The sequence below is a fragment of the Magnolia sinica genome, chromosome 2 (genome assembly GCF_029962835.1).
Source record: "Magnolia sinica isolate HGM2019 chromosome 2, MsV1, whole genome shotgun sequence".
Lineage (NCBI taxonomy): Eukaryota > Viridiplantae > Streptophyta > Magnoliopsida > Magnoliales > Magnoliaceae > Magnolia > Magnolia sinica.
In genome coordinates this window covers 28,031,963-28,059,359 of record NC_080574.1, presented here as the reverse complement: position 1 = coordinate 28,059,359, position 27,397 = coordinate 28,031,963, and the positions used below count along the sequence as shown (strand labels likewise).

Genomic DNA, 27,397 nt, shown 5'->3' with positions numbered 1-27,397 from the left:
ACCAGATGTTTGTGAGAATGCCCCATCCAGTTCCCCTATAGCCCCTGCCTCCTCTAGCCCTCCAGACACTTGACATTATGCTGTTGAGAACCTCCGAGTATAAGCCAATCCCAGTGAAGCAGCGGATAAAATGAAAGGCTCGAAGCTGGCTCTTGTAGAGCATGCCTTATCACTAGATGTTCCTCTGACCTGTCTCACACAAACGCTTCTCCAATCCAGGTATACTTCTTCATCCATTGACATCTCCCGTTTGAACCAAGAACATTTCCTCCTTGTCTTTAAGACAAGGATGGAAATGGTGTCATTTTTTTCTGATGAGTCCCTGCAGAGGGAGATGGGGCTTGCTAAGGTGAAGGCTTGGTCTCCGAAGTTTAGTGAAGTAGGGCAAGGGGTATGGATTCGCCTATTTGGCATCTCGGCTCATGCCTGGTTTGAATCGGTGTTCGTAGAACTGGATAACACATTTGGCCGTGTCTTAGAAGTAGATAGGTGCTCCCTCCTGGGGCTTTTTCAAGAATCTGCCAGAGTGAAAGTTTCGGTTAATCAGGAGTAGATACACATAACAATAGGACATTGGGGGTGGCAGGAAAATGCTATCTGGTGAGTCCGTTGCTGGAAAGAATTAGAACTTCCCCCTATACAGATGATCAGAGGCCCTCCTCGCAACCCACAAACAGGGGATCCACAAGACAATGGGTTGAAGGCGAGTTCTATTGACAGGAGCCTCTGCCGATAGTCCCATACCTTTCCAAAGATAAACTCCCGCAAAACCCCTCTATCCCTCTCAGTCAGCCCTCCCTTCCAGCTCCACAACATAATTCCCCACCCTACTTGAACTCTCAGGTTTTTGAACCTAGTCTCCATCCAACCCTCAGCTTCCCTACCACAGATCCTATGGTCCTAGATTCCATAACCCCTCTTACCTCAGTCCTGGCTATACGATTCAGCCCTGCTCCCACTTCCCAACCCAGGCCTGCCCACATTCATAAACACTCATAGATGAACTTAGCTCTAACCAATATTCTCCCCCTTGTCCTATAGCCAATGCACCTAGCCCTCTAAATTATCTTATGGAGTTTCCTTTCGGTTTCAGGTCACCTGTCCTCCTAGTTCCCCCCAGGAAAGCTCTCTCTAAAGGCCATTGTCCCCTGAGATTCGGTTCCCAATCCGATCGTGGATAAAAAGATTCCTAGGAAGTGAGTTGGTATTCTTACTCTCAGCCAAGTAAAAGCAGAAGGCAATCCCTTGAGGGGGGAGAGATTGCAGTGGACCTATCCCCTTACTTCATTCTATACACCATATCCCTAACTCCCGATAGGTCCTTATTGAGATACATCTCCCCTAGAGCTACGCGTAAAGTCCCAGCCTCCATAGTACAACATACCTTAGTAAGTCGAGAAGAAATGGTTCAGTGCTCCAGTAATATGCCCATCCCTATCCAGGTTGAGCCAAGTGTACCCCAATGCGCTAGTCCAGTAGGAAGGTCTGCGCTTATGGGCTGGATACTTCTTTGCTAGCCTCAAGGCAGTGGGGAATGAGAAGTCGAAAGACTGCAACCTCAGTTCTAGGTAGAGGAAAAGAAGCTCAGTGTAGTGAGTGGCTTCCAAGAAGAGCCAAGACAAGCTTCCCCCTAGGAAAAGGAAGGGAGGACCGCTCAACAAATAATCGGCTGTAGTTCACTTCAAACATAGTAGGAGAGGCAGAGAAATCTTGTCCAAAGTTAACTAGTTCGGAAGACTCAGGAAACGAAAACCCAGATGCAAGTTATCTATTAGAACATCTCATGGATAACATCCTTATTTGAAATGCGCGAGGTGTGGATAATGCCCCAACAATCCGTACTCTTAAGAGTATGTTGAGATAGTCGAATCCAACCATAATTGCCATCATGGAACCAATGTTTAGGGAGGAGAAGCGGAGTTGGATCGGCCTAAAGTTGGGCTTCCATTCATCGTACTAGAATGTGGATCAGGGAGGTAAGATTTAGGTCTTTGTCTCGACCCCCCTATCCATTCATGTTATTGGAGCTTCTGACTAAATGTTGTTCATCGAAGTGTGGATGCGTGGGAACAACTCGAAGGTGCTGCTTTCCTTCATTTATGCTAAATGCGCTAGAATGCTTAGAAGGCAACTGTGGGAGGCTCTAATAGTGCTAGAAAATCTATCTTCAACACCTTGGGCCATTTGTGGTGACTTCGACACTGTCCTTTCTCCTACCGAGAGAAGAGGTTCAGCCAACTTTGATGCTCTCAGCGTTGCTGAATTCGCTGAAGCTTTGGATAGGGCGAGGCTCTAAGATGCGATGTTTACTGGTAATAGATTCACATGGGTAAATAGCTAGGAGGGTCAATCACATCGGTGGGCAAGACTAGACAGAGTTTGTTGTAACAATTTATGGTTTCAACAATTCCAGGATTTCTAGGTCAAGCACCTTCCTAGACGTAACTCAGATCACGCACCTTCCTCCTCTTCCCACAGCTGCAGCCTTCTACTCCAAGAGTGTTCAGATTCCAACGCATGTGGACAACAAATGTTAACTTCAGGGGTATAGTCAGCGGGGCGTAGTCTTCAGATGTAGCTAGAGACCCCATTCAATCCCTCATCGGCAAACTCAGGAACGTCAAGAGAACCTTAAAGGACTGGAATACCGATGTATTTGTTAATATTTTAAAAAATCTGCAAATGGCAATAGATGATTTTCTCGCAGCTGAAGTGGCAGCCTGAAATTTAGCAGATCCTGTTCAGCTGAGTTCCCTGAGAGTAGCTACCAATAGGCTAACCCAATTGGAACTCTGTAAGAAAATATTTTGGAAGCAAAAGGCAAGGGCCCACTAGTTGCAGGAAGGTGACCGAAACACAAGATTCTTCCATGTGGCAGCTTCAGGTCGAGCTAGAAGGGCTTGAATTTTGTAGATCAAGAATGAGGATGGGGTGAGGATTTCAGACAACAATGACATAAATAGTACGACAGTGGAGTTCTTTCGCAAACTAATGCAGGATGTGGATGATTCTAATGGGGTGAGCTCACGGCTTTCCTACCTTAGTTACAGAAGAAGACAACAAACTTTTGTTGATGGAACTGACTTGGGAAGAGGTCAGAGACGCGGTTAGATCGATTCCTCCTGACGGCGCCCCGGGTCTAGATGGCTTTTCGGGGGCGTTCTTCCAAGAATGCTAGGATATGGTGGGCCAGGATATTGTAGCGGTGACTAGGTTCTTCTTCAATGGAGGAAATCTTCCCAGAGTTCTCACATCATCCCTCATCTGCTTAATCCCTAAGATAAGTTCCCCCTCCAGTTTTTCTGATTTTAGGCCTATCAGCTTATGTAACTGCATACATAAAATTTTCTCAAAAATTGTTGCTGTAAGGTTGGGAAGGCTTCTACTCAATATCATATCCCCCCAGCAAGGGGCTTTTGTGCGGGGTAGATCGATAACAGAAAGTGGCGCGCTCGTCCAAGAAGATATAAACAAAAAAACAAGAGGAGGCAATACCGTGTTAAAGCTGGACATGGAAAAGGCCTTTGACAGACTAAACTGGAACTTCCTGAAGACAGTCCTACCCAGATTCGTCTTTATTAAACGCTGGATTGACATGGTGGAGAGGTGTTGGACCACCTCTTGGTTCTCCATTTTATTAAACGGTGAAACAACTAGTTTCTTCAAATCTGCTAGGGGTCTTCGTCGGGGAGATCCAATCTCCCTTGGGCTGTTTATCAGCAGGGGCTTCAAGCACCTCATGTTACAGGGAAGCTGTCAACCATTTAGGACTCGAAGAGGCTACCCGTTGGTATCTCATCTTCTCTTCGTCAATGATACGATTCTATTTGCGAATGGTAGCGGCGAATCCTTGAAGGCTATCTCCAAATTTCTCAGCGGTTATGAGAAAGAATCGGGCCAAAAGATCAACATAGACAAGAGCTTCTTCATACCTTCTTCATTGACATCGAAGGCCCGTATAAGATTTTCCAGAAGAATTCTTGGCTACCGCAAGGCCAAAGCCCCATTCACATACCTCGGGATCTTGATTTTCTAGGGAAGAGTGAAGAGAGTTTACTTCCGGAGCTTCGTTGAGAAAATTCAACAGAAAATTGCTAGCTGGAAAAGCAGGATTGTCTCCCAAGCTGGTAGGTTAACCTTGATTAATCACGTACTTTCTAGTGTGCTGGTCCATACGTTAGCTGCTATGGATGCTCCAGCTAGCATTTTATCCGATCTCGAGAGGTCATTTGCGGATTTTTTCTAGGGTTGGGACGATATCAAGAAGAAATGCCACTGGCTCAACTGGAAAAAATTATCTCTCCCTAAACCAAAAGGAGGGTTGGGCATTAGGAGCCTAAAATCGGTGCTTCAGGTTTTCAGAATGAAATTTAGCTAGATGGTCAGGTTCAAGGGTGTGCAAAGCTGCTGGTGCCAGTTTGCAAGAGCCAAATATTAGGTGGATACGAGTTCAACAACTATGGATTCTAGCCCTCCAGTTTCAGCATCCCTATTCTAAAAACAGGTGAGCAAAGTTACACCTGCGGTGGGTGAACGCATGAGGTGGCTAATTGACAGAGCCATATCAGATTTTGGCTTGATGATTGGTCAGGACTGGGCCCCATATAGTTAGCGTCCCATCCAGGATTCGCTTTCTCAGGCCGTGGTTAGGGAGTTCATAGGCCCCTTGGGGTGGAAGTCCCTGGACGTTGCAAGGGACATCCTGGTGGTAGATGTCCGTGTTGAAGGAAGGTTTTTGTACTTCCTCCACAGAAGATAGATGCATCTGGGTAGATTCAATCGACGAGGAACTTATTGTGGGCCAAGCTTGGCAGTCCATAAGGCCGAGAGTTGTGTAGAAAATTTGGGCCAAATGGGTTTGGCATAGGAAACTCCCTCCCAAAATATCTCTTTTTGTCTGGAAAATCCTTCATGGGGCAGTCCCGGTGGAGGTCGCCATTCAGTCTAAAGGGGTCAGCCTAGCTTCTCAATGCGTTTGTTGCCCGCTTTCTCCACAAGCTGAATTGGTTGACAACCTTTTTGGGAATGGTCATATAGCAGTCCAGGTTTGGGGCTTCTTCAATGGGGCCTGCAACATGCGAGCCACGGGCCCAAGCTCGGCTTCCTTCATTGCAACTTGCTTGTGGGCGTCCTCTCCATCCTCCAAATCTCTCCCCCTCCTCAAAGGGATGATCTCATCCTTTATTCTATGGGAGTTATGGATGACTAGAAACAAGGCGAGGTTTGATAATCATGGAATGATGGCCTCGAGTATCATTGGGAACGTGCTTCGCTGGTTAGAATGACAGCTGAGGGTCTTCCGAGGTTTGAATCTCTCAGCCTTCCTATTCGCCTCTCGCTCGAGATCGTAGGGATTAGCATCCCCACCCCCAAGCAGCCCGCCCTTTTTGTTGTTAAATGGTCGAGGCTGCTGAGAAGCTAGATCAAAGTGAACGTTGATGGTTCATCGAGGGGGAACTCGAGCCCTTCTGGTGGAGGTAGAGTGGGAAGAGATAGTAATGGTAATTTCCTTTTTGCGTTTGCTTTTGGGTATGGGAGAGGCTCAAATACGAGGGCGGAACTTAGGGCGATTCTGAATGGCGTCGAGCAGTGTGCCCACTTGGGGTACTCGAGAGTGGAGATAGCCAACGATTCTAGTACGGTAGTGGCATCCCTAGCTAAGGAGGCAAATGGGTCCTAGGCCTTATGGTACTGGAGAAGTAGGATTGATGCTCTTAGACGTACCTTGGAGATTCGTATCTCTCATACGCCTAGGGAAGCCAACATGGTGGTGGACGGGCTTGCCAGACTGGGGAGTGAATCCCAATCAGAGAAGATATTCAAATCCATGGAATCGCTTCCTGCAATCATCAAGGGCAACATTTTCTTGGACCAAGTTAGTCTAGGTTACTGTAGGAAGGGATAGTCCTCCCTTGAGATTTTTTTTTCGGTTTTTCTTTTAATTGTTAGGATAGGCATCCAGGCAGGAACCCCAACCCACACCCCCCCCCTTTTTTTTTTTTTGTCGCTGGCCCGACCCGAATTACTCATAGCGTTGTTCAGCCTCAGGCTCCTGTTGTTTTATATATAATAAAGTCCATCCTTATACAAAAAAAAAAAAAAAAGGCTCCAGAGAACCAGGGTCCTTGCAGTATCAACCATCACGAAAATGGATGGCCTGGATCATCTAATTGTAAAAGTCTAACTATTGATCTGGATCTTACCATCATGTGGGTTCCACTTTTGAATGCCCATTTCTAAATGATACTTTGATCCAAACAACTCAGTCAATGGCTTGAACAAAAGACAATCTCAATGATTCTCAAGTAGCCCTTGACCATTTAAATATGAAAACAGGTAAATTCAATAATATCCTTAGAAGCAAAAAAAAAAAAAAAAGGTTTGGGTGTGTGACCTAATGGGATATGCTTCCAAACATGGATTTCAAAAAATTATTATGATTATTATTCTTTTTTCTTTTTTGTTACACGCGCCTGCCACAGGCCACGCACGCGGTAGTGGGATTTCACCACCTATGGGTTTCGAACCCAAGACCTCATGTTGAAACTCCTAGGAGTCTACCACTCAGGCAAGGACTGGAACCCAAGAGCTATGGGTTTGATCCTTGATTTGTTTCCATTAGCTATTTGACCCAAGAGCCAAAAGAGTCCCAAATATGCATTTGATTTGCTTGAGTTTGAATTCCCAAAGACAATGACCTTTTTAATGCAGTGGCGTCTACCTGGTATTTCTAGGGGAAAAAAAAAGGAAAAAAGAAAAAAAGAAGACCCGATGGTTCTTGAAATAGTAAAAATCACATAATCATTTCAGTTTGGTGCACATCCACATGCAAAAATTGGGTGTTCCAATCACACTTTGGTATCAAATTGGGCCTCTAGCAAGTTATTTATTTAAACAATCCATGTTTTTTTGTGGCCCACCTGATGAATGGACAGCCTGATTTTTAGCGTGTTCGCCTTTGAGGTGGATGACTCCTGCACTGATCAAATGTCCAGCATGCTTTTTCCATCCTTGCACGTGTACAAGATCCAGGGAAACTATCAGGTGGGCCACACATTGAGAATGCCCAGAACAAAAAATTTGGCTGGTCCACTCATTAGGTGGGCCAGACACAGAATCGAACGCCGACATTGCTCTATTTCCCATTTAACTGTCTTATGCATGATGAGTGGACGACTGTGACTTTGGGTCAGGGCTTGCTTAACAATGTGCCCTACTTGATGAAGGGCTTAATCCTGGACACGTCACCCATGTTGGTCCACGTGGCCAAAAGATTCACACCCATCTGCACCTTTTTTTTAACTTCGCCCCACTTGTATGTCCCAACGTGGTTCTAGAGATCCAAACCCCTCCTTAGGCCGTCCAGTAGTGTAATGCCTTCGCCCAATAGGCCGGTCTTCTGATCAGGTGGGCCGAATTTGTCCTCAAGAACTGGACGGTTATAAGAAGTTGAACAATGGTCCACATTCAGTCCACACGTGTGGCTCTAACCTACAGCTTACAAGCCACCATGATTTTGGCTCAGGGAGTCTGCACGGACGAGCCCGACTGATTAACAACCCAGATCCTGTAATCTTCTTCCAAATTGGCACGTATGAAGATTATAAAAAAGCGTGCAGTTGGCCAACGTGGCACCTCCATGTATAGACCCACGTGCCAACCTCACAATTGTGTTGGACATCGAAGCCATGTATCTGGTGAACTGCAGTTCAAATGGTTTGAGTTGTTGGAACTACGTCTCAGCTGCCCCACTCAAAGTTAAGGAGAATGCTTGGCATATTACTGCAGACGATGCACCCTAAAGTTCCATCTACACCCTGAAAGATTACAAATGCTTGGTCGAGTCAATGGCCTTGGAATGCAGGGTGATCAGTGGCATCCGAAAACTGTGTGAAAGCTAAGCATGCATGATGTTGACGGTGAATGGCGGCTCGGTTTCCTCCAACATGACTTCTATTGAGGTCGGAGCATGCGCACGATAAGTTTTTCGTATATTGTCGATATGACCTCGCAACTCATTGAACTCAGCCTCTCAAGGATCATTATTTTCAGCTACTGCTTTGGCAAGGTTATCCTCGACCACGGTTTTAGGAGCTTTGCCACTCCTCTTCATCTCCGATTTATGATGTAAATTGGAGGCAGTCAGCGCGGCAGTACTCGAAACTTGAGAAGGCGCTAGTATTGGTGCTTTGCCGACCTGTTGGTTTTGTCGGGATCCGGTAGGTGCTTGAGTTCGTGTAGAAACTTTTGTAGTTGCCCGAGCGACAACTTCCTCAGCCCGCTATTCGGGAGAAGGGACTTGTCATTCTAGCATTTTCTTCATCAGATTGATGTTGCTGGCTAGTGTCTCCACTTGTTGTTTCAGAGAGATAAGCCGACCTCTCCAATTTTGAGACCGCTGCAATGGGCCTACGGGCGCAAAATCAGCCTGTAGTTGGGAAGATAAATTTTGATGGTCTATAAACTGATCTGGGGGCATAGGGTTGGGCACAACAGTGGTGGTTTGGGCTTTTTTTCTCCTCTTTGCTATTGTTGGAGCATTGTAGGCAAGAGGAATGGTTTTTACTGTCGTTCCCACCGACGATGTCAAATTGTTGATGCAAAAATCTGATTCACCCTTTTTGGTAGACCACTGTACAGTGCTTAGTGGGATTACAATTAGATATGTAGATGCCAATGAAGGGTTGTGGTTCTTCCAAATAAAAGATTTTTGGGGCACGGCTCATCATACAAGCAACTTGGATTAAATGAACCATAGCTGCACTTTTATGATCCAAATAGGTTATATGTGGGCCCACTTGGAAGGAGGATCCAGAAATCCCCATATGGATGAATCCTAAAAAGAGGGGTTAAATGATACACCAGTGGCCTCCTGGCACAACATGGGGGGATTTCAATTATGTGGGTGGGACCTATGCTGCAGCGTCCGACGGTGGATGAACCAGGCAAAAAAATAAATAAATCTCGTCTATTCGAAAATCCTAGCCATCAATATTGGGGCTTTTTATTTCAGTCAAATGTGGACCGTAGATGTATTCCTCATCTAAGCAACCCCTAATATTTTGTTATGAAAGAGATTTTCGGGAGCAATGGTCCATCCACAGCGGGTTGCAACAGACTAATGGTGTGGATTTACCTAAAACAATGGGCACAGTTGTAGGAACTGAAATCTCGCGTATGACTTGGGGTGTGGACTCTATAGACGGCACCAAACGGACCTGGAGCCTGCATAAAAGGACGAACATTATGACATGGGATTTTGGCCAAAATAGTCCAGCGCAGCGAATGGCCTCTGGTACAAAGTCTTTAACTTTTTTAACTCGATGACAATAATTGGTAATTTTAAGGAATGAAAATGCCCCAGTGCATTGAGCCCAATGTCTGTCAGGACATGATGCAGGATGGATTCGGATTGCATATTACGCAAGTGTACAGGGTAAATATTGTGGGGCCCACTATAATGTTTGTGAGAAATATATACCATTCGTATGTTTTGTCAAATCATTTTCCAACATGAGCTCAAAATTGATGTAAATCTAAAGCTAAAGTGAATCAAACAATAGAAACACAGTAGAAATCGTACACCAAAGGTTGAAATATTTGTGGGGCTATAAAAGTTTTAGATCATACTAATATTTTTATTCCTTTGGCTTATCTTAGTGGTAAGGATCTTATAAACATTTGGACCACTTTTATGAATGGTTTAGATTGCATATAAACATCACAGTAGAGCTTATAAAAGTTTGAATAGTAGGCAACCCTTTTCCACTGCTTCCAATCATGTGGCTCGCTGGAGTTATTTACGTTTAATTTTTAGTCTCATGTCTTAATATGAACTTCCAAAATAGATGGACAAAGTGGATATTCTACCAACATCATGGTGGACCCAATATAGCTTTTGATGGCAGAAACTTTCTATAAAAGGCTTTGGTTAGAAAGTTGTCCATGTGATGGGATGTGACACGGATTGGGGAGCATGACTTAGCTAGAGATGGATGGTCTTGGAGGCATATCGTGATGTATGTATTTTATTCACGTTGTCTATCTATTTTAAAATATCTTTTTAATGCATGAGCCCCAAAAGGAAGCATATCACTAGCTTAAATGTACCTCACTACAAAAAAGTAATGAGATTTAAACTTTCTTGGGGCCACAAAGTTTTCGTGTCAAGTTGATATTTATTTTTTCTTTTCATAGAGGTCTAAAGGACGATGGGCCCTTCGAAGTTTTTAACAGTAGGAGCTTGATTCCTATTGTTTTCTATAATGTGTCTACTTGAGCCTTTAGTCTACCTTCTTTTGGGGCTCATGCTCTAAATTATTTTGTCAAGATAGATAGACAACATAGATAAATTATGTATATCATGATGACCCACAACAACCAATAATAGTGGTTATTCATTTTTAACTTTTTTTTTTTTTTTTATAATGGATTCCACCTTATCTATGGATGTAACTCATTCTTTAACCCATGTTATTAAATTAAATTTTGAATCTAATGAACGAAGTGGATTCGACACATATTCCATGGTGGGCCCTACAACTCTTATTATATAATAACTCAATTCTTAACACAACAACCACAACTCAGACCCTTAACATATTGCAATAATAATCTATGCTCTTAACACATAACAACCTCGACCTTTAACACATTATAACCATGACCTAAACTGTTAGCACATGATAACTTTAACCTTTAGTAAATGATAACCGAAACCTTTAGCACATGATAACCTTTACCCTTGACACATGGCAACCTTGACTCTGATTGACACGCATAAATGGTTAAGGTTGACATAATTATTCAATTAAGGCAAAATATTATAAAATTCAAATTCTATTTACTTCATTATCTTTCACATAACAATAACTATTCATTTTCACCTGAAATCCCTTTTGACAATCATTTCTTTCAACGATAACAATTTTTACCATCTCTCTCCATCCACAACAAAAAGTGGCTTTTATATCTAAAAAAGTGCTATTTTGTAATAAAAAATAATTTATTCAAAATATTTTCCATATAACAGTAGCTTTTATCTTTAAGAAATATGTTATCCGAGCAAAAACAATATTCATTTTTAGAATTGTAGAAGTTGTTGACAATGCCTATAGAGAAATTAACAGCAATAAATGTACGACCAAAAATGTAGTTAGAAGGGATGATGGTGGGTCCCCATAGAAGAGTACCGTGAAACAGCGAAGGAAAAAGGAAAGAATGTTCTCATGGCATTAGAGTCCAAAGCAGGGTCATCTATTTTTCCAAAACGTAGTTAGAGGGCCAAAGAAAGAACATTTTGTAAAAGGAGTCCATTTGATGCATTTGGCCATGCCACAAATGCCAATTTGGACAAAATCCCTTAAGATATACATGGCCTGCATCTTTGCAAGTACACTTGAGTTGTACTAAGTCGCCTATATGGTTCTGTAATCTCGTCGTTGATTGGTTGAATTCCACCTTGACATTTCATTATATGTATCCGTTAAAAAATAATCCTAACCGATCAATTCCTGAGTTAATTATAGATGATTGATATGAGAAATAGATAAAAATATCGAATGGTCCTGTTTTACAAACAAGTGGTAAAAAATCAGAGGTTAGCTAGAATTGTTCACGCAATCTGATATTGGGACTGTGACGTAGAGACAGTGGATCAGACCGTCTAATTTGAGTCTATGTATGCCACGTGTACATTTTCTGGGTACATGCGTATCAAGTGTCATAAGCTGCCGGAGTATCAAATAATTCCGGTGTATAATTCGTTGGGGTAGAGAATAAGAGCGACTTGGTGGTTCGGCACTTGAGCTCCGTAGGCGCACGCGCCTCGTTTTCATAGAAAAGATGCAAAAGAAGGGCTCCATGGGAGAAACTACGAAAGCCACGAAAATTCTCTTGTTTTCTAGCGAATCGGATTTCCCAAGGGTTTGAATTACGCGTCTCGTCGTCGTCGTCCGCATTCATTGCTGTTCTTCTTTTCTCGAGGGATTTTGAGAATCGAGATTTTCCGGAGGTAAAATCTCGATTCTTTTGGATAACAATTTTCTGTAGATGAGGTTGGAGTTTCATTTCTCTTATTGAATTCGGTTCTTTTACCAGAAATTTCGTTTTTTTTTTTTTTTTCCTTTTCCGATTTTCTAGGGTGCGTTTGGATGCAGTATAGATTCAATTGCGATCATTAATTCAACTTGAGGGTAAGGCTCCGAATTGCCATTACGCTACTTTCAAGTTGGACTAGACTGAAATTTGCAATTATTGTTCAGCTAAACGCAGTTCTAGGGTTTCCATTCCTTGTGGAAGATTGCCATCGATTTCTGGTTAAAGGCGAGGTTCCAGCAGTTCATATCTGAGTTCGTTTTGCGTCTCATAGAGGTGTCCTGATGATCGGGCTGTCCTTGTTCATGGAACTACCCTAGATGGCCACATTAAGTAACTATGCCGAAGCTGATGATCCTGGCCATTGATATGCGTTGCTGAATGTAGACCATTTAAAAGAAAATTTTCAATGGCTCACTTTTGTTGGTTTTCGAGTTTTGAAAAACAGTCCAGAGTATGAGTTGGAAACTAGAAAATTGAGAAAGAGAAAGAAAGACTTCTTATTTGTTTCATTGTAAAATAACCCATTGCTACGATAATCCTTCCTTACAATAGTCCCATTTTTGGTGAGAACAAGTTTGTCTGAATTAGAGCTGGGCATGGGACGAGTTGACTCGGGAGACTCGACTCGTCTGACTTGTTCAGACCAGACTCGACCCTAACTGAGTGGGTGAGTCAACCCAAACCGAGTAGACTTCGCCCAATCTGAACTCAAACCGAGTCGAGTCCGGGTCCCCCAGTAACTTGACTCGACTCGACCTGAAATTCGACGTGGTACTGACTCGACTTGATCCGAAACTTGACTCAACTTGGGTTCAAGTAGAGTGTGTGTGTGTGTGTGTGTGTGTGTGTGTGTGTGTGTGTGTGTGTGTGTGTGTAATAATAAAAAATCTAAATCTAATCTAACTTATCCGACGCACTTGACCCGACCTCTCTCCTTCCCTCCTTTCTTGAGTCCGACAACCACCCACCACCACCAGGCCACCCTCCTCTCTCTCTCTCTCTCTCTCTCTCTCTCTCTCTCTCTCCTCTACTCCCTCATCTCCCGTACCCAACGGTCTTGACCCGACATCCACCAGCTTGACAACTCAACCGCTCGTCTCGACTGAGCAACTCATCCGCACCCACTTGGCCCACCCGCTCGTCGCTGACTCTCGACAGCCACCGAACTCTTTAAATCAACTAATCAATGTAATTTTGTGTTTGAGAAGACTTCTATTTCATGATTTTCATATATTCTTGTGGAATACATCATGCTGGGATATTCTAATTTGGGAGTTTTGTGAAATTGGGGTCGGATAGGGTCAAATGGACAAATTGGAATGGGTCGGGTGCTTGTATTTGGTCTGGGTTAGCTCGGGTGCGTTCGGGTTGGCTGTGGTGTGTCCAAGTTGGCTCGAATGCGTCCGAGTTGGCTCTGGTTGAGCCATTTCTAATCCCTAAACCTTAAACCCAAATCCTAAACCTTAAACCCTAAAAAAAGGTCAACTTGGCTCGGTGTTGACTCAACCTGACTTGGCTCGGTGTGATCGGGTTGGAATCGATCTAAGTTAGTCCAGGCCATACTCGGACTCGGATCAAGTCAAGCATGTTGGACTCGGTTTCAAGTTGGGTCGAGTTCGGATAAGGTCTATTTCAAAATCGAGTTGGGTCGGGTCAGCCCTAACTTGGTCTGACTTGACTCGATGCCCAGCTCTAATCTGAATCAAACACAAGTTTAATACCAACTTCATTAAGGAGAGAGCCGAAGACCACGTTCCTTCCCATATTAGGCACATGCATGACATCATTTAAGGCAAGAGTTTTTAAATGTGAGCTTTAAAAGCACTTTCCCTTTCCCAACAACTGGTGAGGTTGGAGCATTTCTTATGAAGACTTGTTCTTTATACTCTGTTGCTCGGTAGGAGGTAAACATGCTTCAATCTTTACAGACATGTTGGGTTGCCTGGTGTTTAGCACCCATTCCATGTTGTTCATGAGATAGACTTCCAAAACAACAATATCATGTCTAATTCGACTTCAGTTTCAGCGAGATTAACACGAGGCCTTTGTTTTCTTCTTCTTACGCCTGCATTCAGCAACACGAGTCCCCGATTTTCCACAGTGAAAACAATTCCACTTTTTCTTAAATTGTTATTCTATTTTCTTCTTGAGCCTGCATTCTATAACATGATGCCTTGATTTTCTACTGAAAACAATTCTCCTTCTTGTTATTGTTTACATGATTAGATTCTACCAAGTTTGCTTTTGAGGTTATGCCATTCGCGTTATCGTTTTAGTTTCTGATTTATTAGCCTCCTCAATTCTAATGTGTACAATGATACTCTCCATGGGCATATCCATTTTCTTACGTTTTACCTTGTTCTTATGTTCTTTGTAGGAGGGTGGTAATTTTTCTATGAGAGCTATAAGGAAAACCTTGTCCATTTCCTTTCTTTCAAATATGAGTTCATGTATCAGATTTTGATACTCATAAATATGGTTAGTGACAGTTTTTTTTTTTTTTTTTTTTCAAAGATATATGGTCAGTGACAGTTTTATCATACGTCATAACATGGTGATGGAATTTTGAGATGATATGTTTCTTAGCCCCTGTATCTTCTAATACGTATTTCTTGTCTAATGCAACCCATATTTCTTTAGTAGAGGCATAAGAAGCATAGACATCATGAAGCTCATTAGAGAGGGCATTCCGATTAGAATTTTTGCATTTATGGGGTGATAGATAGATGGATGGATGGATGGATGGATGGATGATAGACAGACAGACAGACAAACAAACAAACAGACAGTCCCTCGACAACTTACACAGGAGCAGTTGAAGGAGATCCTCCCGTCTAGTTAGATTACCAACTACGAATGGCAGGTTGAAGCCTCCTAGGTGATTACTAATGATGTTGTCACTTTTGTCTGTAAAAAAGAACAAGTGCTTGGTAAACTTCGCCTTGTTATCAACTATAAACCATTAAACAGATATCTTCAAGATGACAAGTTTCCTTTGTCATATCGTGCCTCATTATTTCAACACTTGGTAGATGCAAATCTATTTTCTAAGTTTGATCTTAAGGCAGGATTTTGGCAGTTGGGTATCAACCTAGATGATAGACACAAAATAGCATTTACTGTCCCAAATGCACATTATCAATGGACAGTTATGCCCTTTGGTTTGAAAACCACTCTATCTCTTTTCCAAAAAGCGATGGTTCGGATCTTTAAACCCATTTTACACCATTGCTTGGTGTACATTGATGATCTCTTGCTATACTCTCCAGATGAGAAGACTCACAGTGATCTTCTTTAGCAATTTCATGCAATTTCATGGAAAATGACATCATGCTATCTGAACGAAAAGTGCAGTTGGCCCAGTCCAATATTGATTTTCTTGGCATGGAAATCAAAGATGGCCGTTACTCTCCTCAGCCTCACATTGTCGAACATCTTCTCTAGTTTTCAAATGTTTTGACGACGACGAAACAGATCCAACAATTCATCGGCATTGTGAACTATGTGTCTGACTTCATTCCCCATGTGAGCACGTATCGGAACGTCCCCACCTCGTTGCTAAAGAAAGAAGCTCCTCCATGGAATGATTCCCATACAATTGCAGTTAGAGCTCTCAAGAAGATTATCCCTGATCTTCCTAGACTACAAATCCCAAGGGCGTATGCAGTTCGTATCATCCAGACTGATGCCAGTGACTTTCAATGGGGTGCTGTTCTCCTTCAAGACATCAATGACATTAGACAGATTTGCGGGTATCGCTGTGGTCAATTCAAGTCCTCCGAACAACACTACCACTCTTCCTACAAAGAAATTTTGGTAGTTAAATACGACATTTCCAAGTTTCAGTTCCATCTGCTTGGTCACCATTTCTTGGTGGAGATGGATATGTCAGCATTCCCGCGCATGCTTGAGTTCAAACAAAAAACAACTTCCTTAGCCACAGTTATTACGATGGCACAATTGGTTTTCCCAGTAGAGTTTCACAGTGAAAAAGATCAAAGGAAAGGATAACATTCTTGCAGACTTCCTGTCTCGCCTTCCTCCTCAAGTCCCTCCAAAAGCCATTTCCCAACCAGCCATCCATGTACTCTCTCTACCCAATATCTTTCCCCTTGAAAGAATTGCAGATTTCCCTCCAGAAATCAAATCCATTATCCGCACCATGTTCATTGCCAACAGGCCATCCCATAATCTCAAAACCTTCCTCGAAATCCACCTATTCAGAAATGCTCCTGTTTTCCGTCATATACCACATCCTCATTACCCCTTCCTGACTCCCATATCCTTCCGAGATCTATATTACTGCCCCAACGAAGCATTTTTCTTCCTCTAGTATCTCATTGAAAACTGGACAGTTGTGTTCATTTTCGAACTGGCAAAGCTCCATGCATACTTTAGTCGCATCCAGTGGGAACGTGCTACCAATAATGTCCAGTTGAGTCAGGCCAACAAGAATCTTATCACTTTTCTTGAGAGATTCCATCCACTTGAAGTTTGGCACTCACAGCTCTCTCACCACCATGGTGAATTTGTTGAGACAAGTTTTCGGAATCCCAGGGATCTTGTTCCAATGGAAAATGGTGAAAGTTGCTACATCCCTTTTGTTGCTGATCGTGTCGTCATCCGTGGATACAAAAATTTCAATTTGGCAAACCATTGGCAAGATTATGATGGCACATCCATCTGTTCAAGCGACAAATGTGTGAACTAAACAATGTTCAAGTTGCCGATATTCCCAGCTCCATCTGGTTGAATCCGATTACCATTGCCAACAGTGATCTCTGCCTCGATCACTTTCTCACATATGTTGAGCGCAACATGGAGATCCTCATGGCCCCATCTTCTGGTTCTGAAAGTGACTCCTTAGAAAGCGACTAGTCACAGCATGAGTGAAGCACCTCTCGAAAAGAAAGAGTCGTCGTCAAAAGCCATTGCTATCACTCACTATCATTCACTATTACAAGTCGCCATCAATTACTTTCCCTACAACCATCTTCATTGCACATTTGCTATCTGGGCACTTCTACAAGCTCCTTCAGGCAGACCCCACAGTACTAGTGACACCTGCCCTACTACGTGTCCCTCAACTCTGCAATCAAAGACACTATGTGTCACTCACCTCTCCCGGCCCTCATCTGCAACCATCCCAACCATCATACATGCGTCCTCTGTACTCCTGCAAAAGAAGCAATAAGGATTCAAGATTCCCGAGATGATAAAATTTTACAAGTTGAAGAACTCCGTCGCATCCGCTACAGCGAGAAATCTAAGTCTATAAATGGATGACTCTTGCATTGTATTTGATAAGTCTTAGGTCTTAGCAGATCAAGAGAAAATTTTAGTGAGCTGATAAGTAGTCTTAAGTAGTTTGTAGCAGTTAGTTTTTCTATTAGTGTATCTTGTAATATGCTTATCAGAGGTATAGTATGTTTTAAGTTTAGACTTCGTGTTAGCAAGTTATCTCCTTATAATATTTCCTGTTTTCTTTTAATTACAAATATTGTTTTTGTTACTCCTTTTCCTCGTTCAGTTTATTTACGCCCACATTAACTCCCATCTTTACAATGTCTCCGCCATCCATCATAGCAGTAGTAGAATTTAGTTTTTATTTTCTTGTTTTACTTTTAGCATACTTATGTCTTTGTTTTACCAAAAAAGCATAATTTATTCATTTTATTTGTCAATGCTATAGTAACTTTGCTATAGTAACTATGATACAGTGTTCGTGCTACAGTAACTTTGCTACAGTACACGTTTTTTAGAGTTTATTAGGGTTTAAGGTTTAGGGTATTTTGCCCATGTTTTCACCCTAAACCCTAAACCCTAAGCAAGAGGTAAAGAAGAGATAATGTTACTGTAGCTGCATTACTGCAGACATGTACTGTAGCAGAGTTACTGTAGCATGATCACTGTAGCAAGTTACTGTAGCATTGACAAACAAAATGAATAAATTATGCTTTTTTTGGTAAAACAAAGACATAAGTGTGCTAAAAGTAAAACAAGAAAACAAAAACTAAATCCTACTGCTGCTATAATGGATGGCAGAGACATTGTAAAGATGGGAGTTGATGTGGGCGTAAATAAACTGAACGAGCTAAAGGAGTAACAAAAATAATATCTGTAATTAAAAGAAAAAGGGAAATATTATAAGGGGATAACTTGCTAACACGAGGTCTGAACTTAAAACATACTTTACATCTGATAAGCATATTACAAAATACACTAATAGAAAAACTAACTGCTACAAACTCACACGATTAAACTGCTTATCAGCTCACTACAATTTTCTCTTGATCTGCTAAGACCTGAGAGAGAGTGTGCTTGCCGATTAGAAATAGTTTTGAGTTTCACTGGGAAACATATTCACTTGAGTCTATAAATAGATTAATATGTCATGCATATGAACCAGATTCTATGATTTTATAAAATAAATATTATTTTCTTTGAATTTCCTGCTATGGGACTTTTCCTCTACAGGTGTGATGCCCTATAAACTGTCGGTGCCAATGAAGTTGCCATTGCGTGGAGCCATTCCACATATTGATCTTTTTGTTTATCATCTTCCTGCTTCAAGTCTGGTATGTGGGGTTTGCTTTCTGCAATTAATTTGAATCTCATTGATTCTATTTGCATTAATTGCCCTTTTCATTTTTATTGGTTTTGTCATGCAGAAGAATCTAAGAAGTGAGGGGGTCTAAATCCATAATATTTGGAAATTGGGTTCTGAACTTCTGGAGGGGCGGTGGGGCTTTTGAGATCCTTGATAGCCTGCTGCTTTTGTCGAACAAATGCTTTGTGAGCCACATGCAATACTCTAGGTAAGACATATTTTCCTTCTTTTCGTTGAGGAAATTAGGTTGTGTTTGGAGAGGAATTATAAGGTCATGCTTAGTACATATTTTCCTTCTTTTCATTGAGGAAATTAGGTTGTGTTTGAAGAGGAATTATAAGGTCATGGATAGCATTAAACATACAAGTAATGGGTCATTGGAGTCCGTACATGTGGGGTGTAGGATCACAACTCAAACCATTGATTTGGTGGGCCTGCATTGAATTTACTGGCGGGGATTTCCCATAAAACTCCTAAATCTGATGATTGTAACCTTTCATTCGGATGCTTGGAAATGGACGGTTGAGGACTAAGGAGAAAATACATCAAAAGTCCTTAAGTAATTGGTGTTTTAAAATTGGACGGGGCTTGTTTTCTAATAGGAATAGAAACGAGCATGGTTAGTTTTATGTGGAAATCAATCCACAGAGTTAAGTGTTTCCAGAAACCTTAATGTAATTCTTCTAGAACTCCTTAGATACTAACTAAAGATGCCCTTGAGTTACTTTTTGTTCCAAGTCAAGGATACCTTTTGAATAATGATTACCTGTTTGGTGGACTCTGTGAAAAGACTAGCTTACAGTCGTCCACGACACACGTGGACATCTATTCGAATAAGCAAAATTGTGGACTCCATTGTGGATGGTGCCTAGTCTGAAAAACACAACGGGTAGATAATCAAAAATCTGTGACACTTGCTGCATCTGAAGATTTTTCCTTCTTTTTCTCTGAGTTTATAACATTCATTCTTAATGTGCCCAATCATCTTGCAATAATAACAACTAACGTTTTTCTTTCAAGATCTAGATTTTGATATAGACCTAGTGCCTTGATTTTCTTGTCATTTTTCTGCAGATTTGCCTCTCGCCACTGAACCTTCAGCTTATCCTTCCTCGTTACTAGACTTTTTAACAAGCTCTTTTGATAGAAGAGAAGATGTTACATCATCTACCGTTATGGTCTCCTTCCCATCAATCAAAGTAGTAACAAGGTGACAAGCTCTTCTTTACAAACTTTAACATCAATGCTTAATAGTTGACAAGAAGTCTTATTAAATTGATTTAAGTGGTCATGGACAAACATACTTTCTTTCATTTCCAAGTTATATAACTGTTGCTTTAGATATAGCTTGTTGGTTAGGGACTTTGTCATGTAGAGACCTTTTAGCTTTTCCTAAAGGTTTTCTGCAGAGTTTTCATTTATAATGTTGTTATAAAACGCTTTATCCGCAAGACACAAACAGATTGTGCTAACAGCCCTCAAGTTCAACTCTTCCCACTCGTAATCAGTTAATGTCATATTCTTAGATCTTCCCTTCAATACTTTGTACAAACCTTGCTGAACCAAGAGATCGCGTGCTTTAATTTGCCATAGGTTAAAATTATTCTTCCCATTGAACTTCTCCACCTCAAACTTTACATTCGACGTCTTTGTGACAATTGCACACCTTAAATAGCTAACAAATTACTAAAATAGAGTATAAACCAAAAGGCCACAAATTGACCTCAGATACCAATTATTGTGCAACTTTACCTACAAACATTTGATGCCAGCAACATAAAACCACAATATACCAAACCAATCCAATCCAAACACAAGAGACAAGAGGCACAGAGATTTACGTGGTTCGGCAATATGCTTACTCCATGGGGGCAGTAACACAAAGCTTTAACCTTCACTAAAGAATGAGAGAAACTAAATTACAAGGCTCTTGTTTTTAGTGAAGGAAAAAACTCCGTGTTGTTGCCCCATGGAATAGCCATATTGCCGAACCATGTAAATCTCTGTGCCGCTTGTCTTTTGTGTTTGGATTGGTATGACTTTTGTTTTTTTCTTTTTTGCTTTGGATCTTTTCCTTTTGTGGTTTTGTGTTGTTGGCATCTAACGTTTGCAGGTAAAGTTGTGCATCACTTGGAGACTAGATGCAGGTGGTTCGACCACTTAGCTTGAACTTGGCCATGTATAACACATTATTTTCTTCTTCGGTGGGTTGTTCATTGACCTTCGACCTCTTCTGCCATGTGCACAATAGGTATGAATTGATTCTGAAGTGTCAGAGCCAATAGATACCACATTGAAGTCTTCGTAAGGGTGCACTTGCCTTGGGACTTCCCAAATTGGGCTTTAGAGCCCTCCGAAGTGGTAATAGAAACCCTCTAAATGTCCTGTCTCGTGAGTATGTTTGGGTGACAGAAGCTTGGCTGCATGACATGCCCCAAGTTGTGTGACAGGAATACGGGGGACATCTATCTGTCATGCGACAAGTGCTGTGTGGCAGGTAGGGTGTCTTGCATTAGGACATGGTGTGATGGAGCTATTCTTGTGTGGTTGTCCAAGTGCAGAAGGCCAAGAGCTGCATGACGAAGGCAACATGACAACATTTTACCATGCAACGTGCCAAGTGTGACTGTTAAAAAAGAGAGCGAAGTGTGGCAGACCGAAAGCAGCTCAATAAGGCTTGCAAGACAACATTTTGTCTGCGAAACACAATGGTTTTTTTTTTTTTTTTAAAATAAATTTGAGACTTGATTTTTGGCTGTTTGAACCTCCAGAGAAGCCTTAAACTTCCTTTGCTTGTTGCAACAACTCAAATTTTTGTTGACTAAAGCACATCGCACGCTTGGCGCCATTGTCGTGTGACAATCAAGCCGTTGAGTGTTGAAGATTTGGAGCTGATAATTCGCATAGGTGACACTAGAAAATGTGTTCAAATGTTTTCAGGTTTTGTTCTCCAGACTCTTTTTACAAGAATGACGAGGATATACAAAGGATCAGCTACTCCTTTTATGGTGGGCCCTTTGTTGTTCAAGCAATAACTGCTAGCTTTGATCAACTAACTGATCGAGAGGTTTCTGCCTAAGCTTCTATGACTTGAGTCCCAGTTGAAAATGAAAATGAAAACTTGTGGCACATTGTGTTCTTTAGCTGTCCCATGGTTTTGATCTCCAATACAGAAGAGTTCAGGTGTTTTGTCAAATCTTCAATAATTTTCTGTTGATTTTGATATAGTGGCAGAAGCTTAGATTGCAACTTCCCATGTTTTGTGAATGGCTATGGTTGTATATCGCTCCAATCTCATGCGACAATGGGCTGGTGCAGCGTCTATTGCTCCAATCTCATGCAACAATGGGCTGTCGCAACAGAGCCCTGATTTCTTTTTTCCTGCCCGGCTTCATTTCTCAGGTGTGCACTTGCTGCAAGGACAGCCTTGGTACACTTTTGAACCATTGGATTGATCCTAGGTGCAATGAAGGGTGGATGGAAGGTTGATTTGGTGTTGCAGACTGTTTTGATATCTGGAAGATGATCTGATGTCGGGGACACTCTGATGCTTCAAACTCATGTTTGGCTTATGATCTGATTTGGTGTGGTCCTTGATGTACTATTGAATGATTGGATTGATTGTATGAGTTGCACGAGTCCATAACAGCTTGCTATGACCCATGTCACAATTCAACTAGTCCTCAATCAAGGCGAGACAATTAGATCATGGGTCCCACAGTCCAAATGACCATTGATCTGGTTAACATAATGATTAAGGCCTTTGATGCATTCCATATTGTCCATCACATCAATCTTGACCATTGATGTGGTCCAAATTGTTAATTTAGATGGTTGGATGGTCCAGATCTTCTATCCAAACAATTGGATAGGTCTGATCTGCATATTTCTCACTTGGATGGACCTGATCCAAGCCTTATTTTCAATTTGGTGGCCTGTTCTTCGATCAGCATGGTGGACCATCCCTGACTCAAATCTAATTGTGATTTGTGGCTTGGGTGTTACCTAGACTTCTACATGTCTCAGCTCTCCAACATTTTAGTGGATTGGTTACTACCTCCTTGCAATGCATCTTCTTGTTAGACAAGAGTCTGTAAATCTATATTCTTTTCATTGTTTCTCATTCTTCTCTGGTGTTTTTTTTACCAATACCATTTTACTAGAAGAGAATCGTGAACTTCCATGTAGACTGATTCTTTGCCATCTTTATTTTTCTATTTTATTGTGTATAAATGAAATGTGTGAAGTTAATGAGAGAATATACATTCAATATCTGTTTTTTCTTTCTGCCTTTATTATTATTATTATTATTATTATTATTATTATTATTTAATGTTGATGAAGTGATGATTGAGAATGAAGGTGGAGGAGATTAGTACATGAAGGTAATATACACTGCTCTGCCCGACCTAAGAGTACGTAAAGTATACTCAGGCTCACTTTTTCACAAGCAGATTGAGCTGATCATATAGTTATTCAAACTGTTGATGTGATGGACCCCACCATAAGTGCTACATGCACCAATTTTTTGGGAAATATGAAAATCCAAGTAAATAATTGGGGATTTTTGGAAATTTGGATTTAGGGGTTGGGGAATATGGGATTTAGAAATTTTAGGAAAGTGGAAAAAAGGTTTTGGTTTATTTTCCTTGAGTTAAGAGGACAGAAGGTGATGTCCCTAGCCCCTCCTATTATCATTAGGACTTCCATAATATATGCGAAGTAAAAAATACTCTCTTGTTTAAGTCATTACATAAACTAAAGCTCATATGTTTAAACTTTATGCTAACACATCACTTTAAGGATTAAAAGGGATAATAATAAAATAAAACAACAGAAGTCATAATCTCCATCTGAAGCGGGCCACCCATATGTTCATCACCATCCTTCATAGTCCGGCAGCAGTTTCCAATGGAGATTTGAGGAAATAAGGTTTTTGGAATTGGGGAGATTTGGAAGAATGGAAAAAATAAATAAATAAAAGAAACAAATCCTAAGGAATGGAACCAGCTAAATCCAAAGAACAAACCAATTGTGAATTGACAGATGTCAGCTTTGTAGTCCAATTGTGTATGCAGGTGTATTGAAAAAATACCACCCGGCCTCGATTGGTGGCCGATTTATACATTAGCGGGTTAAACTATTACTCCACCTGTAGGTGATTTGTTGCACTCTTAATGTGTTCACCCACTCGGCCCAATTTATGGATGTTCCAACTAGTACCAATTTGGGTTTAGGGACTCAACCTAGGGGTCTCCATTGCCTCACCTCTTTACACTTTAGGGACTTTCAACTTAGGGAACTGGATTGCCTCACCCATCTTTCTAGTTTTCCAGTTTGGTTTATAGGTCTCATAAATATGAAATATGATTTTCATTAAAATCATTATTTTAGAGACTTTTGCCTCTCCTATCTTTCCAGTGTTCCAATTCGATTCATCCGTCTCATAAATGTGAAATATGATTTTCATTAAAATCATTATTTTAGAGACTTTCAACACAGGGAACTCTATTGCCTCACTTACCTTTCCAGTGTTCCGATTTGGTTCATATGTCTCATAAATGTGAAATATGAATTTTATTAAAATCATTATTTCAAACATTTCACTATCAATGCATTTCAATCGCAGATCATCAAACCAATACCATGAACTTTCAAATCCTTTAATCGGTACATGCATAATGCCACTAAGAAAACCACGCAAATGCAATACTTTGAAACTAAAGAGATAGAAACGGAACAATGTAAAATCAATATCCTTGGTTGTTTTCAGTGCACAATGGTATGGTCCAAATTGTCCATTTTGTGAATGTGTGTACGGTTAAAATTGGGTAGGTTCTTATATCCAATCAACTGGTACAGTTTAGGTACATTTTGTTCACCATTCTTATGGCATGATTGATACAAAGCTTGCATGCTATACAATGGACGATTTATACCCTCTTTTATACCAATTTATAACTAGAGTTTAAACCCAAAGCAATGACAATTCAGTAAGTGATTCACATACTAAAACAAATAACACTATGGCACAAAAATCGTATATTAACAAAGGGGCGTGTGCACATCCATAATGGCCCAGATTATTGGAGATCATGCTGGCCATAAAATAGCCCATAATATATAGATTTAGGGCTGATCAAAGGTCCATAAATGGACAGATTCAAGGGCTGATTGCTGGTCTAATTTGAGGTGGTTTACAGTCTATAGAATGTTCCAATTTTTAGGCTGTTTTATGGCCATCAACGGTTCCATTATTTTGGACTGTCCAAGGGTCTAGATTGTTGACCAGTTTTTAACATAAAGCTGTATCAAGACCCATCAATTTTAGGCACAACAAAACTAGCCATAGTTGAGCCTATTAATGCACATTAAAACTGGTTAGGTTTTGGCCCATTTGCCAATCATGTTCAAAATAGTCAGAACTGGGCCTTTTTGGGCATGTCAAGGACGGTCAGATTTGGCTTATCTGGATGTCTTGTTTAAGGCCCATTTTGGTCAGTGTATGCACATAATTTTATGACCGAAGGTTGACGGTCTTGATGTCAAATAAATGGTCCAGTTTTGCATAATCTTTGATATTTAAAATAGTGGGCAGATTAAGCATAAAACTAGACAATTTGCTTGATTTTGATGTACAAAATAGTGGACAGCATTTCATACTAATAATGTTGAAAAATGGTGGACAGATTACATGATGTGTGGAACATATATTGGTGAATAAATCTTCATGAGTTGGATACATAAAACCATGGATAGATATGCATGTTTGAAATACATAAGATAGTGTGTGGACAAATGGTTTGATTAATGGCCAGAAAATGGTGGACTAATTGCATAACTTTCTGGACGTAAATCAAATGATAAATTGGACGTACGTCAGATCATGGTTCCATTTGGATAGCATTGGATGTTGGAAAATGGTCTGACTTGGTCAACCTGAAGCGTGTGATTGATGGTCCAAAGTGGGCTACTTCTGATGCCCAACAGTAGATCTACTTTGGCTAATTTTTGGGGCATGCAAACAGTGGACCGATTTGATAGATTTATCATCCAAAAATTGGACAGATTTATGCGGTTGTAATCTCATGATTAACAGTGGACTCTTTTTCAGCAGGATTGAACGCCAACGTGATGGGTCCAGATTGGACAAGCCTAAGAGTCCAATCAAAGGTTATATTTGGATGCGTAATAGGTGGTCTAGATTGAAACATTGTATACGTTCAATTAGCCAGTGTTTGAAATATTAGTGTTTGAAATATTGGTATCGCTACTAGTTTTCCTGGCCAAGGATATGAAAACAATATTGATATTGCTGAAAATATTGGGAAAAATGATGAAAATTTTCAGTGAAACTTTAGAAAATGTTAAAATACAAATACACACACAATGAGTTTTCATTTAATAGGACCTAAATGTATGTGCTGTCGTAAAACATCAGTCCAATTGTAACATATCAATTACTTAAATCTTATTAAATCGGTACATAATATATTAATACATTATACATTCATACATAAATAAGCATATAAACATAATACACATGTATAATGATCCAATTATCAATCCATCCCATCCCATCAAATCATTCATCTATCCATCCATATCCAACCATCTATTCAACCATCCATCCATCCAACCATCCATCTAACCATCCCATCCTATCCATCCATCCAAACACTTTTTAATAAATAAATTTTCTACAATATCGATATGCAGTCAACAGATTGACAATATTATTGAAATATTGCTGATACAGTAGCGATATTATAGAATAAACATATTATCTATGCATTAATAGTAGAGATCCTACACTGTAATATTAAATGCGTACTTGCTTGGGAAGACATTCCCGGTGTTGTGATGTTGTTGAGAGATGCACCCGACACCTTTAGAAAAACCTCTTAATTAGACTATGGTTTTCTATCCACGTAAGTAAGGGGACTAATACATATTTATAAACATATAAACATAATACACATGTATGATGATCCAACCATCAATCCACTTATCCCATCAAACCATCCATTTGACCCTCCATCTAACCATCCCATCCCATCCCATCCATCTATCCAAACACTTTTTAATAAATTGATTTTCTACAATATCGATACCTAGTCAATCGATGGACGATATTATTGAAATATTGCCAATTACACAAGCGATATAAGCAACAACTAGAATTTATACAATAGAAAATATTGGTGATACAAGTGATACCTAAAATTTACATAGTAAAAAATATTGGGGATACTTAACTATATATCACTGGTACTTGGACTTTATATTGCTACCAGTGTCATCGGTATCACTACCTGCAGTATGGATTTATGGAGCTAGAGATACCAAATGAATGATGAAGGCATTGGAGACGTGTAACAGAGAAGAGAGATGGGGGTGTGTGGGGGTATTGTGCACATATGACGTGGTGTGTGTATGTGTGAAATGTCTACATGTGTGAGTGGTGCATGTATGTAATGTGTGTAAAATATATGGTATACATGTGTGATGTAGATATGGAACATATATGTGATGTATGAGTCATGTGCGATGATGAACGAATGGATGATGTTGTAAATACTCATCCAAGTAAGTGAATGCATGGATGGTAAGTCTACTAGTTGAATGATAAATTAAATGTGTGGATAGATAATTTAATAGATTGATAGTTAATTAAATGGATAAATG

At 40.6% G+C, this 27,397-nt stretch overlaps 1 long non-coding RNA gene across 5 annotated transcripts; it reads left to right on the top strand.

The window, feature by feature from the left end:
- The first annotated feature begins 11,766 nt into the window (after positions 1-11,766).
- LOC131236815 (uncharacterized) lies at positions 11,767-22,983 on the top strand. 5 transcript variants are annotated; one of them, XR_009166887.1, is made up of 6 exons: positions 11,767-12,013; positions 12,142-12,194; positions 14,477-14,577; positions 18,577-18,677; positions 18,771-18,917; positions 19,784-21,430. It is a non-coding gene; the product is annotated as an uncharacterized LOC131236815 (long non-coding RNA). The 5 variants fall into 5 exon arrangements; XR_009166886.1 differs by lacking the exons at positions 12,142-12,194; positions 14,477-14,577 and adding an exon at positions 22,112-22,983 and having other exon boundaries at positions 19,784-19,919; XR_009166885.1 differs by lacking the exons at positions 12,142-12,194; positions 14,477-14,577 and adding an exon at positions 21,650-21,930 and having other exon boundaries at positions 19,784-19,919.
- The last annotated feature ends 4,414 nt before the right edge of the window (positions 22,984-27,397 follow it).